Source organism: Pelodiscus sinensis, chromosome 2 (assembly GCF_049634645.1).
Source record: "Pelodiscus sinensis isolate JC-2024 chromosome 2, ASM4963464v1, whole genome shotgun sequence".
Lineage (NCBI taxonomy): Eukaryota > Metazoa > Chordata > Testudines > Trionychidae > Pelodiscus > Pelodiscus sinensis.
In genome coordinates this window covers 22,834,201-22,856,555 of record NC_134712.1, presented here as the reverse complement: position 1 = coordinate 22,856,555, position 22,355 = coordinate 22,834,201, and the positions used below count along the sequence as shown (strand labels likewise).

General features: G+C 43.8%; 1 protein-coding gene across 8 annotated transcripts in view; it reads right to left on the bottom strand.

The window, feature by feature from the left end:
- SAMD12 (sterile alpha motif domain containing 12) overlaps positions 1 to 22,355 on the bottom strand; it is a 237,804-nt gene that overhangs the window by 173,603 nt on the left and 41,846 nt on the right. The window lies entirely within an intron of this gene.

The following is a 22,355-nucleotide window of genomic DNA, read 5'->3' as shown; positions in this document are numbered from 1 at the left end:
TATGAACCAGAATAAGATATATGGTGCAACTGCATCCACACCAAGTGGGTTTGCTACTTTAACTACACCCGTATGATTAAACCAGCAGCACTTTCTAGTGTGGACAAAGACAAAAATCAATCTAGCAAGGTGATGCTAGGTGTTGACACTGATTTTCACTGGCTGTTTCAATTTAGTTTGGAGCTCATACTAAACTGCATTTCTTGCTTTGTGTATTCTTTATCTCTGTCTGCACAAACCCCGACCTTCTGCTCTCCTCCCCCCCCCCCCCGGAGTAATATTTTTGTCCCTTTCTCTCCCCCACTGTATCTATGCTACACTGGACTAGAATTTTACAAAATACTGCTACCTGTTAAAATTGTCATGTACTTTTTTTTTCTTTCTTTCTTTTCTTTTTTTTTTTTTTTTTTTTTTTTTTAAAGGAGTTAGTGTTCTGGATATATTTCTGCAAAACTGGTTTCTCTACCACTTATATAAATTCCTGAGTTCACATTTTCCATATAGGTAAACTGCAAACCTTCTAGATTTGGTCCTTTGCGATGTAACAATACAATTGAAACATATTTAAATCAACCAAAGATATATCTTTGACATATTTTGAGGCCAAACTATTTCTTTTTTATATAGAATAATTTCAATCCTAGAGGGCAGATTCAGAGGGACATAGATTTAAAATGTCCTGCAACAAAGAGTCTAGAGAACTATGAAAAAGTGTTCTCTTAAGCCTACAAATTTGCAGTTATTTTATTTGCAATAAATATTTCACAGTAGCTAATGTCAAAGAGCTTTTGAACTAAACATGGTACAAGTCACTGCTAGTGCCAATGGAGCTGCACCTATTTGTACCATCACAGAACTGAATGTGAAGAATGAACTCATTTTGCAATGTATCAGTGGTTCTCAAAGTTCATTGCATGGTGGTGATCCCTTCTGACTACAAAAATCACACAATCCTCGGAGGCGGGGGACTGAAGCCTGAGCCTGCCTGAACCCACCATCCCAGATGCGAGGGCAAAGCTTGAGCCCCAGCAATGTGAGGAGAGGGCAAAGCCGAAGGATTTCAGCACCAGAAAGAGGGACTATAACCTGAGCCTTGCTGCCCAAGCTGAAGACTGCTTTGGCTTCATCCCCAGGCGGTGGGGCTCTGGCTTCAACTCTGGCCCAGATCCTCACCCATGTTTGGGAACTCCTATAACATATCCCCATTTGCATGGCATCTCTTTTCATTCACACATTGTCCAACTCTGTTTAGCTTTTAGACTAGTAAGGCTGAATATATTTTTTCCTTAGAAATGGCTATGAAGTCATCTGGAATGTTCTTAACTGATGCAACTCAGGGTGAAGAGCCACTAGTTCTGTTGCTTTTGCAGTTCATTTTAGACTGGAATCAACTCACCCCTTAACATTCTCTTTGTTAAGCTCAATAGAATGAGCTCTTTGCATCTACTACTATACGGAAGGTTTTATAATCCTTTCATCATTCTTGTGGCTCTTCTCTGACCCCTCTCCAACATATCAATTTTCTTCCTCAATTATGGACGTGAGAACTGGACAATATTTCAGCAGCGGTTGCACCAGTACAAACTACAGAGGTAAAATAACCTCTCTCTGTCTACTTGAGATTCCTCTGTTTATGCATCTGAAGCGTGTCTTTGCCCAGAGTAGATTATCCTCCACAAACCCCAGTTTTAATTTTCAGAGTCACTGCTTCCCAAGATAGAGATCCCAGCCTGTATCACATACATTCATTGTTCCTAAATGTCAGTATTGATATTAGCCATATTAAAACACATATTATTTGCTTGCTTCTATCTTACCAAGCAATTCAAGTCACTCTGATTCAGTGATCTGTCCTCTTTGTTATTTAGCACTCCCCCAATTTTTTGTGTTCGCTGCAAAATTTATAAGTGATTATTTTAGGCTTTCTTCCAGGTTTTGATAAAAATGTCAAACAACATAGGACTAAGAACGGATCCCTATGGGACCTCAGTAAAAATATTACATCATCCTTCCATTTACAGTTGTGTTTTGAGTCCTACCAGTTAGTCAGTTTTCACACTATTTAATATGTGTTCAGTTACATACCATTTTGATTAAAGAAAATGAAGTTACGTGGTATTTAGTCAAATGCATTACAGAAGTTACATCAACTCTATAACATTTATGGACCAAACTTGTAATCTCATTAAAAGAGAGATATCAAATTAGTTTGACAGGATCTATTTTCCATAAACCTATGTTGATTGGCATTAATTATATTACTCTCTTTTAATTCTCTCTTAATTAAGTCCTGTACCAGCTGCTGCATTATCTTGCTTAGGATCAATTTCAGACTGACAGGTCTATAATTACCTAGGCCATCCTGCTTACCCTGTTTAATTATTAGTATATATTAACTTGTTTCCAGTCTTCTGGAACTTCCCCAGTGTTCCAAGACTTATTAAAAATCAACATTAATGGTCACGTGGGCTGTTCAGACTGCTCTTTTCAAACTCTTGGATGCAAGTTCTCCAGAGTAGGTGATCTAAAAAACGTCTAAATTTAGTAGTTTCTGTTCATATCCTCTTGAAATACTAGTACAGTAGAAAGTGTTAGCTGTACATTTAAATGTTGTCTTTTCATGCTATCATACTCGAATAAAGACTCAGAACACATATCCTCAAAAGAGTCACATAAAACCCTTGCCCACTAACCTGCACCCGGAAAATATCTAATATAAATATCTGACTCCTATACAGTGCTTTTCCTCAGAAAAATCTTCAGAAGGGCTTTGAATTGATGCTTAAATATGGACTTAACTGGATTAATAGAGAAAATCAGGAGTTCTCAACCTCTCTCTCTGAAGCTCCCCTTAGCAGGTTATAAAAACTCCAGGGCCCAGTGGAGGCTGCAGAGCCTCAGGACAGGTGCCTTGGGCATAGGTTTAGTTTGACTTCTACATTGGGGAGGGAAGGGCCAGTGGGGCTCTAGCCACCTCCTCATGGCAGGACCCAGGGGAAAAGTGCCGCCTCAATTCCCTGACTCACCTCAGCAGGCCACTCAACCTGGATCTGGATTATGGGGAGGAGGTAGCTCTAGGCTATGTGCAGACAGGGGGCAGCTCAAAGTGCAGGGAGGGGGTAGGTGAAGTGATATATACACAGGTGTGGTGGGGGAGCAGGAAGGCAGGTGGTTTACAAGCAGGTGGCAGCTCAAGATGCAGGAAGGGCAGTGGCTAGGTCTGTTTGTGGGCAGGGGAATAGCAATACCAAAAGCTATGTGCTAGGAGGGTTCTCCTAGGGTCTCCATTTCCAGAGGGGTCTGACAGTCACTAAGCCAGGTCTCGCCACCCAAGTGGCTCTTACTGGCTACCTCTATGGGAGCAAAGGGAGCTGAAGAAGAACTTCAACCTGGGCTCCATCAGGAGAGGATGCTCCTGCTCCGTGGCATGAGGCAAAGCAGTAGCTGTCCACACTGCCTGGCTCTGACCTCCCATCTCCAACCTGGCCACGGGGAGGACAGGAGAGATGGGGGTAGGGAGAGAAGTGTGTGGAACTGCCCCTGGGACTGTTGTATCCTGGTACTGCAGTTTGGGGGCATCACCCTCCATGTCCCCAACTCTGTTCATTGGCTCAGGATTTATGCTCCACAGGGAGCACTGAGGCTGAGGGCCCCAGAACTCAGCCCCACAGCTCCAAGCTTTAATCCCAGGGGGGCACCCAGGATCGGGGCTGAAGCCCTGTGCCTCCCAGATTCAGCCCCATGGGAGGCACCAGAGATTGGGGCTTCAGCTGCACACTTCCTGGCTTCTGCCAACTGGAAGTGCTAAGGCCCTGAGGATCCCTTGAAAAGCAGGGCATGGGCACCCAATAGAGAACCGCTGAAAATACTGAAACCCACTGTCCTATCCAAATATGTGTATCTTTAGTATATATGGATTTATGAGATTGTGTTTTATGGTTGCCACTAAAACATGCTGTGTGTTGAGGAATCAGCTAGATATTAGCTCTCCAGAGACAACAACAGGGGAAGTAACCAACACTGGGCAGGCATCAAACAAACATCAAACTGCCATTGTCCAGGAAGGGAACTACAATTTAATGACTCGCCTGCATAAGGCCACAACAGGGGAATTGCTCAACCTTAACTGGGGACTCAGCAATACCCACCACACAGGCCCAGACTTGTCTTGCCAAAGCTCGTGGTCTAAGGGTACAGAACAGAACACAGCGGCTATATGCTTGGTCTTTCTCTTACGCTGCAAGTAACCAGAACACTGAGAAGAATACACAATGTAACCAGAACATTGATAAGAAAACTGTAGACTCCAAGAGAGGACACTGGCCGAGGTTTACAGCAGGGGCGCAACCTACGTATGCTATGATTGGGGCGGGAGGGATGGACTGAGGACAGAGGCTTCAGCAGTGTTACTGAAAATACTAGCCAAGCACCAAATGGGGAGGATGGAATCAACCCCTTCTGCCCTCCCCCTGCACACATCACCTCTATCCAGGAGCTACCAAGATACCGAAAACTTTGTTTTGGCAAACCAATTAGCAGTTAGCTGACAGGAGCACTGCATCTAATTCCTATATAAAAGGAAAGTAAAATAAATATAAGACCCACTCACTTCTAACACGAGCGTATGCTGACATCTTGTGGCAAGTTACTTAAGGGACACTGGTTAACCTTAAAATTGTAGGCTGTGTCTAGACTGGCCAGTTATTCCGCAAAATCATCGGCTTTTGCGGAAAAACTTGCCAGCTGTCTACACTAGCCGCTTGAATTTCTGCAAAAGCACTGACGATCTCAAGTAAGATTGTCAGTGCTTTTGTGGAAATACTATGCTGCTCCCGTTCGGGCAAAAGTCTTTTTCAGAAAAACTTTTGCGCAAAAGGGCCAGTGTAGACAGCGGAGATTTGTTTTCCGCAAAAAAGCCCCGATCGCGAAAATGGCAATCAGGGCTTTTTTTTTTTTTTGCAGAAAAGCGCGTCTAGATTGGCCACGGACGCTTTTCCGCAAAAAGTGCTTTTGCGGAAAAGCATCCTGCCAATCTATACGCGCTTTTCCGAAAATGCTTTTAACAGAAAATTTTTCCGTTAAAAGCATTTCCGGAAAATCATGCCAGTGTAGACGTAGCCGGAAGGTATATTCTTACTTTGTTACTAACTCTATGGAGAGAGACACCCCCTCCCTCATCAGGACTCCTGGGCTCACTCTCAGCTCTGGAAGGGGATTGGGGTCTAGTGGGTTACAGCAAGAGGGCAGATACATTTCAGCTCTATATAAGAGCATCAGAATGGCCATATAGAGTCACACTGAAGTTCCTTCTAGCCCAGTATCCTGTCTTCCAACAGTGGCCCACATTAAGTGGTTCAGAAGGAATAAACAGAAGAAGCAATCATCATGATCCATCCTCCACCGCCCACTCCCAGCTTCTGGAAAACAGAAGCTAGAGACACCCTCCATGTCCATTCTGGCTAGTAGCCATTGATGGACCTATCTGCACTGAACTTATTTTGTTCTTACTAGAATCCCATCATAGTTTGGGCTTTTCCACCATCTCCTGGCAAAGAGTTCCACAAGATGATTACGAAAAAATAAATTTGTTTTAAATCTGCTGCCTATAAATTGAATTAGGTCAGCTTCTTATGTTATTTATTCCTTAGGTGGCAGAAGGAGGATCACGTGAGGATCCACTGGGCTAGATGGACCTTTGGTCTGACCCGGTGTGGCCGTTCTTATGTTCTTCACTAATATAACATTTCCTTATTCTATATTTCCACACATCTAACATATCTCCCCACCCTTTAGTCATTTCTGAAAAGTCTCGGTCTTATTTTTCTCTCCTCATCTGGAAGCTGTTCCTTACCCCTAATCATTTTGGTTGCCCTTTCTGTACCTTTTCCAAATACAATCTCTCTCTTTTTAGATGGGTTGATCAGATCTGCATACAGTATTCAAGATGTGGGTGTACAATGACTTTACGTAGAGGCGATATGGTACTTTGTCTTATCTATTCCTTTCCTAATGATGCCTAATATTCTGTTATCTGTTTTAGTTTTTACACTGCCACTGCATATTGAACAGATGTTTTCAGGGAACTATCCACAAGGATTCCAAGGCCTCTCTTTTGAGTGGTAACAGCTACTTTGTATGTATAGTTAGGATTCTATTTTCCCATGTGCATTACTTTGCAGTTAACACTGAACTCCATCTGCCTTTGTATTGCCCAATCACCCAATTTAGTGAAATCTCTTTGTAGCTCTTTGCAGTAGGGATGTTAAATTTAGTTTAATCAACTTGTCAATGGATTTTCCGTTGACTAGTTGATAAGTGGGGGAGGTGTAGCAGCGTTAGCTCCTGCCCCAGGAGCTAACCCCATTGTGGCTCTGCCTTTTAAATGCATTAAGAGCCTTTTGGCTCTTAATACATTTAAAAAGGCAAAAGTGCAGCAAGAGGGACCCAGCATGGGCTGATACAGTGGATTCCTGGCTCGCGTTGGGTCCGCCCCACTGCGCTTCTAATTTTTAAATGTGTTAAGAGTCAGCAGGCTCTAATATATTTAAAAAGCAGAGATGCAGCATGTAGGACAGGGAGCAAGCTGAGAATCAGCTGATTCCTGGCTTGTGCCTCTCTTAGCTACCCCCCTGTCTCTCCGCAGAGATGGTGCTGGGGGAAAACTGCTTTTAAGCCAGCTCCTGTCAGCACCGGCTGCTATTCCCCACTGCTGCTGCCTCTAATAAAGGCAGTGGGGAGGGGGGGGCCGTGTGACTAGTCACTTACATCCCTACTTTGCAGTCAGTTTTGGATTAGTGCCAGTTCACACCTTTTTCAAGAAAATTTGTAAGTTTAACACAGTAGTTCAAGTACAAATCCCAACAGCACAACACTCATTCCTACTCTTTTTCACCCCTATCTTTTAAGTGGAGTACCCAGCAACGTTTTCATGATGATCTAAGGATCCTTCAATTACTGGAATGGCCAGCCTTTTGTGTTTCTTAATCTCCTTGCCTACCTCTTTTTATAACAAAGTCCATGCTCCAAAGGCAAAGCTGCAAGCAGCCCAAACTCTGTTGCATTTAAGAAATGACTCTGGAGTCAGGGCATGTGGCTTTAAGCAGACCTGAAGTATGAAATCCAGGGGATTTAAACTCAGGAAAGGGGGCTATTGCCCTCGTTAGCCCCAGAAATAGCAGTCTTGGTTTAAAGGACAAACTTGTGTACAGGCAGTCCCCGGGTTACGTACAAGATAGGGACTGTAGGTTTGTTCTTAAGTTGAATCTGTATGTAAGTCGGAACTGGCGTCCAGATTCAGACACTGCTGAAACTGACCGCCAGTTCTGACTTACATAGAGAATCAACTTAAGAACCCCAGGCGTCCCCAAGTCAGCTGCTGCTGAAACTGATCAGCAGCTGATTCCAGGAAGCCCGGAGCAGAGCAACTCTGCCTCGGGCTTCCTGTAGTCAGCGCTGGTCAGTTTCAGCAGAAGCTGACTTGGGGACGCCTGGGGCAGAGCAGCTGGGGTGCTACTGGACCAACCCAGCAGCACCCCATCTGCTCTGCCCCAGACGTCCTGATTCAGCCGCTGCTGAAACTGACCAGCAGCGGCTGAATCAGGACCTGGGGCAGAGCAGCTAGGGTGCTGCCGGGTTGGTCCAGTAGTGCCCACGGGCGCTGCAGGACCAATCGGCAGCGCCCCAGCTGCTCTGCCCCAGAGTCCAAAACAAAAGCCTGGTCTGCAGGGGGGGGGGGGCACACTAGCTGCGCCCCCCCGCCCCCCCAGCAGACCAGGCACACGGGGAGCAGAGCCGCAGCGGCAGCGGGGTGCCGCGCCTCTGAGGCTTTGCTCTGGCAAAGCCTCAGAGGCGCGGGGAACCGCCGCTGCTGCCGCTCCAGTCTGGGTGCCTGTGGTCTGCTGGGGACGGTCCCCAGCAGACCACAGGCACCCTGACTGAAGCCGCAGCTGCGGGGGGGTCCCGCGCCTCTGAGGCTTTGCCAGAGCAAAGCCTCAGAGGCGCGGGAACCCCCGCTGCTGCCGCATGAGACCCGGTGCCTGTGGTCTGCTGGGGACGGTCCCCAGCAGACCACAGGCACCAGCACCCAAGTGGCAGCAGCAGCGGTTCCCGCGCTTCCGAGGCTTTGCTCTGGCAAAGCCTCAGAAGCGCGGGAACCCGCCCGGTGCCCCTGGTCTGCTGGAGACGGTCTCCAGCAGACCAGGGGCACCGGAGCAGCTTACGAACGGGGCTTTCTCGCCCCGACTTCCGGGGCGAGAAAGCTCCGTTCGTAAGTGCGGATCCGACGTAAGTCGGATCCGCGTAAGTCGGGGACTGCCTGTATTGAAAACTGCAATATTCATTGTGGTGAGAAACACTGCTTAATCTAGTTGTTGCCCAGTTTGAAAATTAAGAGTTTAGATTGTTGTTAGAGAAAAGAAACTGCTCCCCCAGTAAAAAAGTTTGGCCAGGCCGCTCTTGCTATAGTGGGCTGCAGTACTCCTTGAGAGAAACTGGCCGCACTCTTCCTGCATACCATTGCCTTTAGAAAAAGGGAAGGTGTGAAAAGGGGAAAATAGCCTCAGACTCTCCCACCCATCACCTTGGCGTGAGAACTGTGGGGCTTACCTGGTCACATGAAACCTGCACAGTTTCGGCCCAACCCCTGGGACACAGACCCCCCCACTTGGTGACCATGGGGCCATATATGGTAATACGCAAGCGCGGGAAAGCGATGTGCAGATTTGGGGATAAATACCCATCACATAGTTCGCTCTAGGAGGTCTTCGCAACACACATACCACCGTGCGTGTGCCTTCTCGTATACTTCCAAGCGCTGCCGGCCTGATCAACCGACCAGCCACCTCCCCCGACTCTCGGGCGTAACCAAGGCCTTCGCAACCGAACCAATATCTGTGAAATGTTCCATGTGCTGTGTAAGTTGGTATATATGATTTGATCTTTCCTTGTTGTATAAGCTTAGTGTTGTAGTTGTTTTTGGGTAGTACATAGAGTTTGTAGTTATCACTGTTATTTAATTAGTGTAGCTGGATATTTTAAGATTAGAGACTATTCCCCTTGCTGTTCCCATCCTTATATCTGACACGTTTAACTAGAAATCATAGAATAAATATAATAAATACTGTAAATTCATTATTAACACGGTCTATTAAAAATCTTGGAATAAATACTATAAATTCACCACTGTCATAAATAAATATTTTTTATTTGATAAAACTGCCCACCTGGTTCTGTCCTTCCCCCCCTTGGGTATTCATCATCGAACCTGTGATTCTCGCGACAATTGTGTGTTCATATTTTATTTTCTTATGGTAACTACTCTATTTGCTTACTCATAAGCACCTAAAATCTACCTTTTATAGTCAATAAATATGTTTTACTGTTCAACTGGATGAGTGAGTTGTCTGAAATGTGTGTTAATCTGACCAGAAAGTAGAGGCTGGTGTATGTCCACCTTCCACTGACGAAGTGGTGAGCCAATTAATAAATCTGCACTGCCCTTCCTTAGCAGTGTAAGATGGTATATTTTTCCTGAGGTACAGGGCTGGGAGATGAAGAGGAAGGAGGAGGGAGAGGCGGAGGGAGAGGACTGTCTGGTGCATTTCTTAAGAGTGATACAGGAGTGGCTTTGGGAGCATTCATGGCAAGGGTAGGGAACCTTTTTTGGGTCGGGGCCACTGACCCACAGAAAAATCAGTTGGGAGCTGTGCAAAAAAGTGAGATGCAAAAAAAAAAAAAAAAAAAAAAGGCAGAGAGAATGAGAAAGACACTCCCTACATCCCTCTAGAACACTGGAGTATAGCAGATTGTGTGTGCTCCAGCCTCGCGAGAGAACAGTGGGGGCCGAAGCACCAGCAAGGGTGCCCCACTGTTGGGAGGCTGGATCCAGGCAAGCCTTAAGTTGTCTACTCCCTGATTTACACAATCAAGCTAGGTGTAAGGATACGCATCCTCTTGTGCTAAAGGATCACAACAGATGGAGGGGTTTGCTGCATTGTGAGAGACAGCCCAGGCTAAGAAGTTTAAGGGGGTACAGCAGGCCCACTGCAGTGTTCCCTCTAAAGTGCTTTCCTGCGTGGCCATGCACAAAACATTGAGCCCACCTCTTTTGCAGAGCCGCGCAGTGGCACACCTTCCTGGACGCGGAAGGTGAGTGGTGTGGCTGCTTCCACGGCTGGGGCTGTGTGGTGGGTGGGGATGGGACTGTGGCAGGAGGCAGCTGCACTGGCTGCCGCCGAGGCCGAAGCCATGTTGGGAGGCAGCTGCCGCCAGGGGCGAGGCCACATGGCGAGCAGCTGCTGCCACCTGGGACTGGGGTTATGGGGCTGGCGAGTGGCTGCTGCTGCTGGGAGCTGAGGCGGTGGGGGGGGATTAGTTAGGGGTGGAGGATAAACAAGGGTGCTAGCAGAAGAAGGGGCAGGAGCTAATGGTTATGGAAGAAAGCCCTACCTACTGTGCAGATGCATTAGCTCTTGCCCCATCTTCTGCCCTGTTACAGAACTAGCACTAACAATATGTATATTCTTACTAACTGATAGGTGCCATCATGGCACCTATCCGAACAAGTGCACGACATCAATATTGGTGCACAAGACAAAAAACTCACTTAGCTCACGGATGGAAAATCTTAGAGGGGACACTGGCCCACAGTCCCAGATTGCACCCTGGGGATTCTGCCATATTCATCTAACCTAGAGACCACAGACATCTGGGTAACAATGGCAAAGTTCATATTGGAGAGAGAGTTGTAATCACTGCACCAACTTCACATGTAAGCAAGAAGAGGAAAAAAAAAAAAAAACCCAAACGCTTCTGGCCACCACCGCCATCTGGACTCTAGAAGCAACTGAGATTCCAGAATTAACTATAGGTGCCTCATTTCACTGACACCTCTTCCACAATGGGGGCAAGCATGATACTCATCAAGCTTCCCAAATCCTCTCTACCAACTGAACAACACTACCTCCAGTTTGTCTGGGTCAGTCTCAGTGATGCCCCAGGCTAGCCAAACACAGGAGAAGGAGACATGACATCTAGACCTACCAGCATGATGATAGCATCCCTGCCCAAACCACCTCACCATCTCTCCCAGCACTGTCACACACAGACTTAGCATGGGTGCGATAGAACCATACAAAACCCCAGAAAAATTTTATATGATCCTCCAGTATAGTCCTTCTCCTCTTCAATACTTTCACTAAAGAATAATTCTTACTGCTCTTCCTTTCCTTTTAACCTAGTTGTTGTTATTACTAGATAAAGTTCTAGGAGAGAATCTAGTTGTCGTCACTAGATGAAGATCACGGAGAGAATGAACAAAAGGGATGCAGGATAGAACTTCAATGAAGAATCAAATATTAACAATATCAAATGACCAGTCTCTATTACATGTACATAAGAACCCTTCATATACAAATACGTCAAACAAGTACATCAGCTAACGACAGCCATGCAATAAACAGTGCCTGTGTCAAAAGATAAGATTCCATCAGAAACCCATTCAAAAAGTGCCAAGATCCTCATATGTAAAATATAATAATCTTATTTTATGCTGAATTTTAAGATACAGCTTTAGAAACAAACACTTGTGGAATTTTTGAAGGATGGAAGAAACAATATGTACGTGCTTATGATAAAAGGCTAAACATTTAAACTCTTCTATTGTATAATTATTTCAAGGCAGCAAGGACTGACTTTTCTCTAGAAGAATCTTGTTTCCATAATTTAAAATAGCTATCATTTTTTAAAAATACCATGCTGCATTCAAATACTTGGGAAGTATGGGGTCCTAAAAGAAGCGTCTGATAGATCTAGAACAGCGATAGGCAAACCTTTTGGCCTAAGGGAAAATTGTACGGAGGCTATAAATGCTCATTGGCCCGACTGCCTCCCAGTGATGCATTAGTCACTGGCCAAAGCTATGTGCAGGGGGCCTGAGCCAATTGGGAAGTTCTGAAAAAAAAAATGAGCATGCACACAACTCTCTGACACCAGCTTCAACCTCCTGTTCAGTGTTCCAGCCAGGGAATGGTGTTTGAGTAGGACAAGCCTCTGAGTCCACTCCCCAGTTGAAGTTTGAAGGCCAAATGAAAAGGTCCAACTGGCCAGAGGCAGTTCACAGACCATAGTTCATCTGATAGCTCACTCTGATCTAGAAGATATTTTTAGATGGACACAATGGAAGAGAAGGTTTGTCCTCATAATGCCATAGTGGATGTACTTTTCCATTCAATAGATTGTTTAAACCATACAGAGGAAAACCTAACTGTGTTGAGTCTTTGAATAGCAAAGTTTATTAATCACATTACAAAAGCAATTTTTTCCTCTTTTCCTCTGGAAATGAAAGCTGACTAGAGTTGTATGTTGTGCAGCATAACAGCTGCAAACCAGTGCTCAGTGAACCCATTGCCAGCAAATATGCATTGGAAATCTTTTTACTATCTCTTAGAAATTTTCAGAATGTTCAGTGTCTGACTAACTTAGAACCATAGTTAAAATAGGCAGCGTTTTTACAGTGCTGACTCTCATACTGAAGCCAAACATGAAATTTAATTCTCTAAGGGTATGTCCCCACTGCACACTTTTTTGTAATAAGCTATTCTGGAAGAAATACACTACAGGGAAGCCTCAAAATTAGTCCGAGGCAGGCTTTCCAAACATGGACGTACTAATGTGATTTAGAGCCCCAGGAGGCACTGGGGAGTAATTACTTTAAATAGCCCTGAGGAGAAGATTTTTCAAAATAGCAGCAGTGGAGTGTCCACACTACCGCTATTCTGAAATAGCTATTTCGGAACAGGCATTATTCCTCATGGAATGAGGTGTACAGGAGTCGGAATAAGCTGTCCATTATTTCTAAATAACGCTGATGTCTAGAGCAGAGGAATAGAGATTTTAGAGTAACAACAACAACATATAAAACTGTCATGGTCAGTTTTTGAACATCATCCCAACATATTTTTCGAACCATGCGCTTTAAGTGTCTGGTACCAAAAAAATTATAAAATAAAAGTTTCCATGGGTTAAACTCCTCTCTGTTAAAAAGGGTGTAAACTCTTCCTAGCAGTGTCTGTCTTTATTAATATTTGATCAAGTATAATATAGATAATCATAATGGCTACTCACATCATACTGTATTTAGGTTTAGTGATTATAAAAGCAGTAGAAGACTTGAGTCTGCCAACCTTTCAATGTAAAGTTCTACAGTAGTTCCATCTCACAGTTGTGTGTTTGTTAGGAGTTTTGTATTCTAATTATTTTTCAGCGTTGTCTAAACATAACCATGGCTATGGGTACCTCTAACTGTACGCCCCCCCTAAAAAAAAAAAAGATAAATCAGGAGATTTAATATGTGACATTTAATTTCATGCTGCTTGTTCCATTGTGTAAAGTATACCATAGTTAAAATTGCCAGCTCAAAATAAAAGAAAAATCAAAATCACAAAATGATAGCTTGTACATGATTAGATAGCATGTTTCAGTGTTCAGAATAACAGCACTCAAGCCTTGTTCTGGCCCTTAAAAGCTAGGCAAAGTTCTAAGAAGCAATGACTTACAAGGGATCTAATCAGGTGCTGTTTACAAAGCTGCCAATTTCTAGGGTCTGTGTATTCTCTGGCATTTCTACAGTCTTTATTGACCGTATCTTCCTCCTCAAACAAGTCTGTTGTACTTTTGAACGTCAAAGGATCGAAATGACGGACAAAAATATTGAGTAAATAATTGGAATCATGGTATGTAAAGTGTTTTAAGAAAGAAGTTCTCAAATACCAAGCGTGAATAAATGGAGATGCCTGTTTGTTCGTGTGACATAGTGGGGTCTGCGTTCACTCTTGTAGTCACAGTGTTCACATTCACTGTTTATTTTTTTATACTGTATGATTCCTACTGCCCTGTGCTGCTCTATAGCAACTGTGTGTGTGCGTGGTGGGGAAGAAGAGAGAAGTGTTGTGCCCAGAAGGGGGTGGGATATCTGGGTGAGAACTCCTGAGGGAAGGCATGTAGGGAACGGCCCAGATCATCCAGATACCTGAGCTAGGTGAAGGATTCAGTCATGGGACACTGTCTAGGAAGCAAGACAAAGCAGGAGGCATGGCTGCCTAGAGGACTGGGTGACGAGCTGCTGGGTGCGTGAGTTAGTTTTGTCGCTGGCTTAGGGAGAAGGGAGTCTACCTGGCTTGGGGGAGCCAAGTAGGTGCCTAGAGCCCTGGCTCTGAATCCCCTTCTTCTTCCCCCCTCCCCCAATGGATTATACCAACTGCCCCTGTTTCCTGTAACAACAAATCTGTGCTACGCTTTTGCAATGTGCTTTTGTAGTGTGGACGTGCTCTTTCGCAAGAAGTTTTTGCAGAAGATCTCTTCTGCAAGAAGCCTTCACTGTAGACATAGCCTGAGTCATGCTACTCGTTATGTGGAAGTGGGGCCAGCAACCTCTTTGCCATAATTAATTTAATGCTTCCCTGAAGAGCTTGGCTTTAAGCAATCGTTTAATGGTCACCTAAACCTTAGGAGATATAGAAAGATCTGTCTGGTACTTAGGAGCACAAGGAGTTCCCACGGAAAGTCATGAGCCAGGATCTACAGGAGAAAGAATATTGCAGAGGAACAAGCGTTCTAGTTGAGCGTGTAGAAAGACTCACAAAAGGTAGCCCAGAAAATAGCTGAGAAAAGCCTCCAGAGAAGCCCAAAAGGGAAAAATAACTTTTAAAAGTAGTTGAGACTTTTGTAGTTTTGACTTTGTTTTGGAACATGACCAGAAGGCTGAGACACCTCCAGAACTGATTGGTATATGGAACGTCATTGACATCCACCTCAGGGAGGAAACAGGAAGGGAGTGCCTGCAGTGCAATGCTTGGCCAGCAGGAGGTATTATGAAACAGTAATGCCTGCTTACAATCCTGTGTGTGGGTGTAGGATGCAAGGAACCATCACCTTTTATAATGATATCAAGTATTTAAACACACTCAATTTGTATTTGCCATTCACAACTTTTATATTTAATTTATTATTACAGTGATCTTGGAAACAAAAAGTATAGTAGACTTCCAATAATCTGGCACCTTTAGGACCCAGGGGATGCCGGATTATTGGATATGCCGGAGTATCAGGAAGTACTCCGGCAGGGGGGATGTGAAGGGTCGGGGGGGAGGGGAGGGCAGTGCAAACCCTCTGCCGTTTTGCAGGGAGGCAGGGGCTAAAAGCAGCAGCAGCAGCAACTTGGAGAAGTGGCGGGGCAGAGCAGCTGGGGTGCTGCCAGGTTGGTCCCGCAGCACCATCCCTCACCCCCCTGCTCAGCATCAGGCAGCACCCCAGATGCTCTAATCCGTAGCTTCCCCAAGTCCGCCGCTTGTCAGTTTCAGCAGCGGCAGTGAGGCTGCAGCGCAGAGCAGAGCAGCTGGGGTGCTGCTGGGCACCGACCGGGGGGGGGGGGCGGGGGCGGAAAGGTGAGTGGCGGCGCTGCAGGACCAGCCCGGCAGCACCCCAGGTGCTCCGCTCCACGCCACTTCCAAGTCCCTCGCTGGCCAGTTTCAGCAGCAGTGGACTTGGGAAAGCAGCGTAGAGCAGCTCCCATTGTCCAGCTGGTCGGAGCACTTCTGGGTTCCAGTTGGTGCCAGACTATCGGGAGTGCCGACCACTGGATGCTGGACAATTGGAGTTTTACTGTATCTTTAGATAAAAGAATTCTCAAACACCATTCCAATGTAGCTTCAGCAAAGAAGAACCCTAACTCATGGGCCTGTGTAGCAGACTTCAGTTTTGACCTGAAAGTGTAAGCAGTTCTTATTAATGCCAATGTTTTCAGTAACTGTAGTAAAAGGTAAGTAAATGTAGGACAAAGAAAAGAAAAAAAAAATCAGCCCACATCTAGTTTATATGAAAACCATCTTCATAAGAAGTTATTTTAATCATATGAGGGAGTGGAGGTGGATTCTCATGACTGATCAGTGCAAATTCATAATAAAGTTAGTCATGATATGCCTACTGGGACTCTAGGCCCAGTTTCTCAAATGGTTCAGTATGTTTTAATAGGAAGAAAAGAAAGTACAGCCATTCTCTTGGGTTTCACAGAAACACAATGAAACACTGCAAGCAGCTCATGTCTGATCACTAGAACCTTGCAAATCTGCAGGTATTTCCAGGTATCCGCATCCATGGATGTCGATGTCTGCAGCTCATTTTTGCAGATACGGATGCAGATACAAATTTTGTATCTATGTATGGCTCTACTGATCACAGAACTCTCACACTACTGGCCAATAAAACTCAATGTACTTGGTGTTGAAGTTAAACAGGGATATTTTTCAAGAAGAACAAATATGGATTCAGTGGGAGGTTACCCTCCCACCATTTCAGCCAATCGAGGGGGGAAAAAAGAAAGGCAGAATTAAAAAAGAAAATTATGATAAGGGCATACTGTGTATGAAAACTTGCTGTGCCAGGGGTAATTCAACAAAGCCCTTAAGCACATGCCTAACTGCTCTGATGAACCAGGATCTATGTCTGGACAGTCCTTTATGCCTTGCCTAGTTAGGTCATACTTAAGCATGCCACATAATCCTCCCCCTTCCCTGGTCTTACAATGAATTTAAATTATCAAGATGTTTAAATAAAAAAAAAGAAGAAGAAGAAAGTGCAGTAAAGTAATAGCTAGTTGATGTGAGTTAAAAGGCTGTCATAAGCATAACTGGCTGAAGGGAAGGATATACTGTGTTGTCAAACGAAATACATCACAAGTGTGTTAGGATGGAGATAAAAAACAATATCCAGACAATGGGCCGAAAACAGATAAGGTGTTACATTTTTTGTAAAAATGAACAAGATCTCTCACTTTGAACACAAGAAGTATGACTGACAGATGCAACTGTCAAGATAATGCAAGTAAAATTTATCAGTAAACTGTAAAGAACTAAAGAGGCAGAATAAGTGAGGTAAAGCCAGGACACTGTTCAGCATTGTCAAGGAATTCACCTAACATCATTCTTGTTGCTATCATTGTATTGCAGAGTACTATTTGGAAACAAGCAGGTCGACAGCCACTTAAAGTCACAAGCACTGAAGTATGTTGCAGAATTGTCTGTCAGGCAATCACAAAGGAGCCTGCACATTGTCAGGCAGAACTCAAGGACAATTTTAGAAAGTTCACAGTTGGAGGCAACTTATCTTAGCAATTCTAACATGGATCTATAACACAGAGAGCAACAGAGCCTTCAGTTCAGCAATGCATTTAAACAGGAGCTTCAATCTTAAGCATGTAAGTATTAGCCTTGATTTCCATAGAATACTCACATGCTAGGCACATATTCAAGGGCCCATATCAATGATTGGTCTTCATAAACATTTGCTGACCAACTTAGAATAGGAAGCATGAGATTTATAGCTATAGAAGAACATTATTAAGGTAAGTTGAGTTATAGTATTCTTGCTGTTACATAGTTAAATAATATGGAGCAGGAAAGGACAAAGGAACATTCAGAAATTTGAGAGATAAATTCAAGATTAGATTTTCTAGTTTAGAATGTTAACAACATGAATTAAAAGAAACTTTCATCAACCATTATGTGCTTGTGTTGCTGATCAGTAGAAAACCTTTGACTAACTGACATAAGCAAATATAGATGACAATGCTAGATTCATAATTCTTTACTAACTTAATTGGATTCCCATTGACTTAGTTCAGCAATCAATGATCAGCAATAAGAATTGCAAACAGAACAGCAGGCTGCTTTGAAATGTGAAGAGTTAGACATGGCTATGTTTGTGACCACACCTCTTAAATATGCCGTACACTTACTCTAAGGCAAACATGAACTAAGTGGGATGGCTCAAATGATCAACTATAGATAATTTAACTAATAATCTAAGGCTTACAGAAATGTATTTGTATTTGGAAAAAATATTGCAACACAAATGTAACTTCAAACACAATAAAAGGAGAAAGTAAAATGAGTCATCTTCACATGCAAAGTGTACACAATATGGATAAATAAATTCTAAGTTACTTCAAGATACATTATCAATTCAAAAAGCAAATACTTTCAAGGAAAATTACATAGACATGCACACAAGTTTAGGAGAGTATGCCCACTTTGAATGTGGTGGGAACTAGCTGGTTTGCGGAAAAAGGAACTCATTTCCAAACAACATGAAAGTCAATTTTTAAGCAAAGGGAGCTTTCATATAGAAAACTGGAACACACATTGAATAAATAGGGTCAAAGCAGAATAGCACAAGTTGGTATGCAGATGCATGTAATGGCATGAAACAGAAATTCTAAGTTTGACACATCCCTCTATACAAATAATGACTCCAGCCCTAATGACTCATGTATAAAAACGTATCACAGGCAAAGTGTTACAGATAAAGAAAGATCACAGCAATCGCACAATTGGAAATGAAGCATGTGGGAATGGGGATTTTGTCCTGCACCACCAGCAGAATCTGAATTCAGTGGAACTGATCAAGAAAGTAGCAAAAGAGTGCAAAGAGGATTATTCCATGGTTTAGAACTGGATGCTTTTCATAGATTCCAAGGATAAAAGGGAGCATTGTGATCACCTAGTCTAACCTCCTGTGTTACATGGACCGTTAGCAGTTCTCCAAAATAATTTCTTTGGAACTACAGTATACCTTTTTAAAAAACCCAGTCTTGAATATTTTAGTTGCATAGGGCAACTTTAGCAGTACAAAATTAATGGAGCTCTTTGGTCTTTAGGCATAGGGGGAGCAGCCTAGCACAGAGACAGCCTCAGGACTGGAGGAAGAGGATACGTGAGCTTTATGTCACCTTTGCTTAGACTACGGGATGAGAGTAGAGAGGTAAAGCAGCTGCAACTCATGATCTGAACCAAGGTGCTGAGCACAGCCATATCCTCTGACACAAAAGGGACAGAGATGACAACTGGAGCATTGACTCGCTGGGCCCCTAAGCAAGGTGCAAGAGGGGCCCTACTCCGTACCCCTAGAAAGGTAGAAGGGGCAGGGCTGGGGCTAGGCAGCCGTCAGCACCACCTGGAGAGTGCTGCATATTCCCCAAGCAGCCCTCAAAAAGGGCCCAGAGTTCCTGCTGCCACCACCACTGCCACAGTAGCAGTAGTGGCAGCCTGGAGCTCTGTGCCATTTTGTATCACTAAGCCCCAGCGCAGTGGCCTCCTTTGCCCCTGCCCCGTGCACGGGCAGGGCCAGATACTCCAAATTATCTTTTATTCACCTCCCTAATGTATGGTGTCAAATTCACCTTCCTCCAGATTCTCCCGTATTCAAAAATTGTCATTCTATGAAAAAAAAGGACCAGGTCTGCCCTAGAAAGTTTTCCTGGTAGAAGTCTTAGTGCTGACAGTTCTTTTGACAATTGTAACCTTGCCTTTGAGAGTCAAAACTGAGAATACCGTATTCAGTATGAAAAATAGATCAGACAGTTCCCAAAATTGGTAACTATTTTCCCATAATATACACCAAATGAGCAACAAAAGATACACCAAACTTCCATTTAGTCACAGCAGTGACCATTACCTATACTTCAGATGAAATGTCCACAGGAAAGTCCATTCATTGTAGAAGGGCATCTCCCATGGTCCACTCTCAGTTAAGTATCCCTCGATGAGCCACTTAATTTGATTAGTCTCTTTGAGATGTGCTGGCTAACTACCTTGTGGGCATTATCCCAGAAGCAAACATTCAAAATGCATGTTTAGCGCCAACACACATAGGACTAGTGCTAATTAACTGAGTCAGGCTGGATGTATCCCATTCATTATTTTTGATGTTAACATTTTCACATCAGAGGTGGTGGAAATTGCTTTTGTAGTGTGTTGACTAGTCAATATTTTTATTCAAGCCCAACTTGATAGTGTTGAACTTGTAAATTAATTCCAGTTCAGTAGTCTCCCTTTGTAATTGGTGATAAAATTCCTTTGCAGAAGAATGTCTACTTTAAAATCCATGACTGAGTGAACAGGTAGGTTAAAATGTTCCCCTACAAAGTTGTGTGTGTTACCATTCCTGATGTCTCTGCAACAAAGGATCAACCGACGCAAATCAGACTATCTGGTCTGGTCAATATACATGATAGAGCAGCATTGCTGGCACTTGATGGCATAGATTGCATTTGAGGATGTGTAGTTGTATGAGCCTCTGATGTTGTGGCTTATGTGGTTATATCCTGGGATAGTGTCACTTATATAACTATGTGGACAGAGTTGTCAACAGGGACAGGTTCTTGGGTAAGTGTTTTTGTGATGTGGTGTGTGACTGCTGGTAAATAATTGTTTAAGGATGGGGAACTGTCTGTAGGTGAGGATTGGCCTGCCTGTCTCCCAAGATCTATGAGAGTGAGGGATCATTTTCCAGGATAAACTATAGATTGTCAATGATGCCACAGAACTGCTCATTGTCTTTACACTAGTATGTTGTCACCCGCAAACTCTACTAGACAAGCTATCCTGGCAAAGCTTTCATAGTGTAAATGGATGGATTAAGGTGAGATCTGCAACAGCAATTTCCTCTGGAGAAGATAAATTTTGTGTTTCCTGACATGAATTGTTCGGCAGTTGTTCACTGTTTAAACAGCTGCCTCATGTCCGAGGTGGGGGACCTAGTTCATAATTAACATAGTGAGCATTTCAGGATGAAAGGTGCTATGCAGAATATCGTTGTTTCAATCTTACCAAGTACTTCAGTTAAGTTTTTCATTAGCTCCACAAAATATTTGAGCAATGAGAATATTAACATATTAACATACTCCCCATTAAGGAGAGAGAGGGTTTCCTTCTTTCCATTCAAGTGAATCAAATTTTTTGGGGCACTTTTCTTTCCAGCACAGGTAACGATTAAGAGGATTCTACAATATCAGAGAATATAATGTTTTTAGTCTAAATATTAGATACGTTCACTCATATGCACAAGGAGCTGGAAACACTAAGGACACATGTACAAAGAAAAAAAATCCATAACAGCATGTCAGAGTCCAGGTGAGTTGATTCAGGCTCACCCTACAGAGATAAAATAGCTGAACAGGTATTTGGGATTGGGCTAGCATCTTGGCTCTGAAACCTAGCAAGGTGGGAAAGGTCTCAGCCCAGGTTCCAGCTCAAGGGTCAACACGGCTATTTTTAACACTTTAGCATATAGGGTTGCCAGATGGTCTCCCAAAAAAGCACCAAACACGCGGGCTAAAAATTTGTCAAGCAAGAAAAAAAAAAGCCTGCCACAAACACACATGCTATGTTTAATACTTAACTTTATTATAAACGGTCTTCATCCTACACCATCTCTATGTAAAGAGGCTTAGAAGTAATTGTGCAAATGTTCATGCTATTTTCTTTGTTTTCTGTTCCTCTAAAACTAAGGCTATAGAAGAATTTATAAGAACTCCTTTTTATCCTGCAGCTGAAATGACTGTAGAGAACACCCAGCGCCCCACCTCCAAGCCACTCCCCCCATCCCTGCTAGGCTTCTGACACGCCCAGAATGGCCCTGCCCCGCTGCCAGGCTTCTGTGCAATCACAGGCTCCTAGCACCAAATGTGGCCCCACCTTCCAGCCGCTCCCCCGCCCACGCCAGGCTTCTGTCTGGTGTGCAGCTGGCAAAAATCAGAAAATACCGGACATTGCCCATGTCTGGTATTCTGATTTTTTTTTACTGGACAGAGTGCAAATGCCTGACTGTCCAGTAGAATACCGGACATGTGGCAACTATTAGCATAAGTCTCACAAGGCCAAGCTGAGACTTGCTGCCATGAGGCCGCTTCTGTTGTCTAGATGCACTCTAACAGCAATCCAAGACTTTTCTAGATAGGTCTGCCAGACACTTAACTATTGTCTCAGGTCAAATACTTTGAAGCAGAACTTATAGGTCATGTACATGCAAAAATAGATGGAGTCTTGTCTGATGAGTCAACCTCTTCTTTCCTCACATGACATACATACCATTTCCAGTGAAAGAGCAAGAGAAAGGTAAAATGTGTATCAAAAGATTAGATAAGCGACTTGACGATTTCAATTTGTGTTACCGAGGATGTGTTGAAGTTCATAATAGTTTTACTAAGGGCTTGTGTTCACTACGTGGAAGATCTTCTGCAGTTCAATTTAGCAAGTCTAGTACAGACCCACTAAATTGAACTCAGAGGTCACTCCATTGGTGCTGGTACTCGGATTCCTCATGAAGAGTGAGGGAAGCTGACAGGAGCATTTTCTCCCATTGACCTCATATTGTGGACTTCGGGCGGAAACTCAAATTAAGGTACATCAACTCCAGCTATATAATTAACGCAATTCCAGCTATGCATCTTAATTTGACCTTCCCCTGGAGTGTAGGCCTGGCCTAAGGCCATGTCCACGCTCTCCAGCTTTTAGTGACAAGGC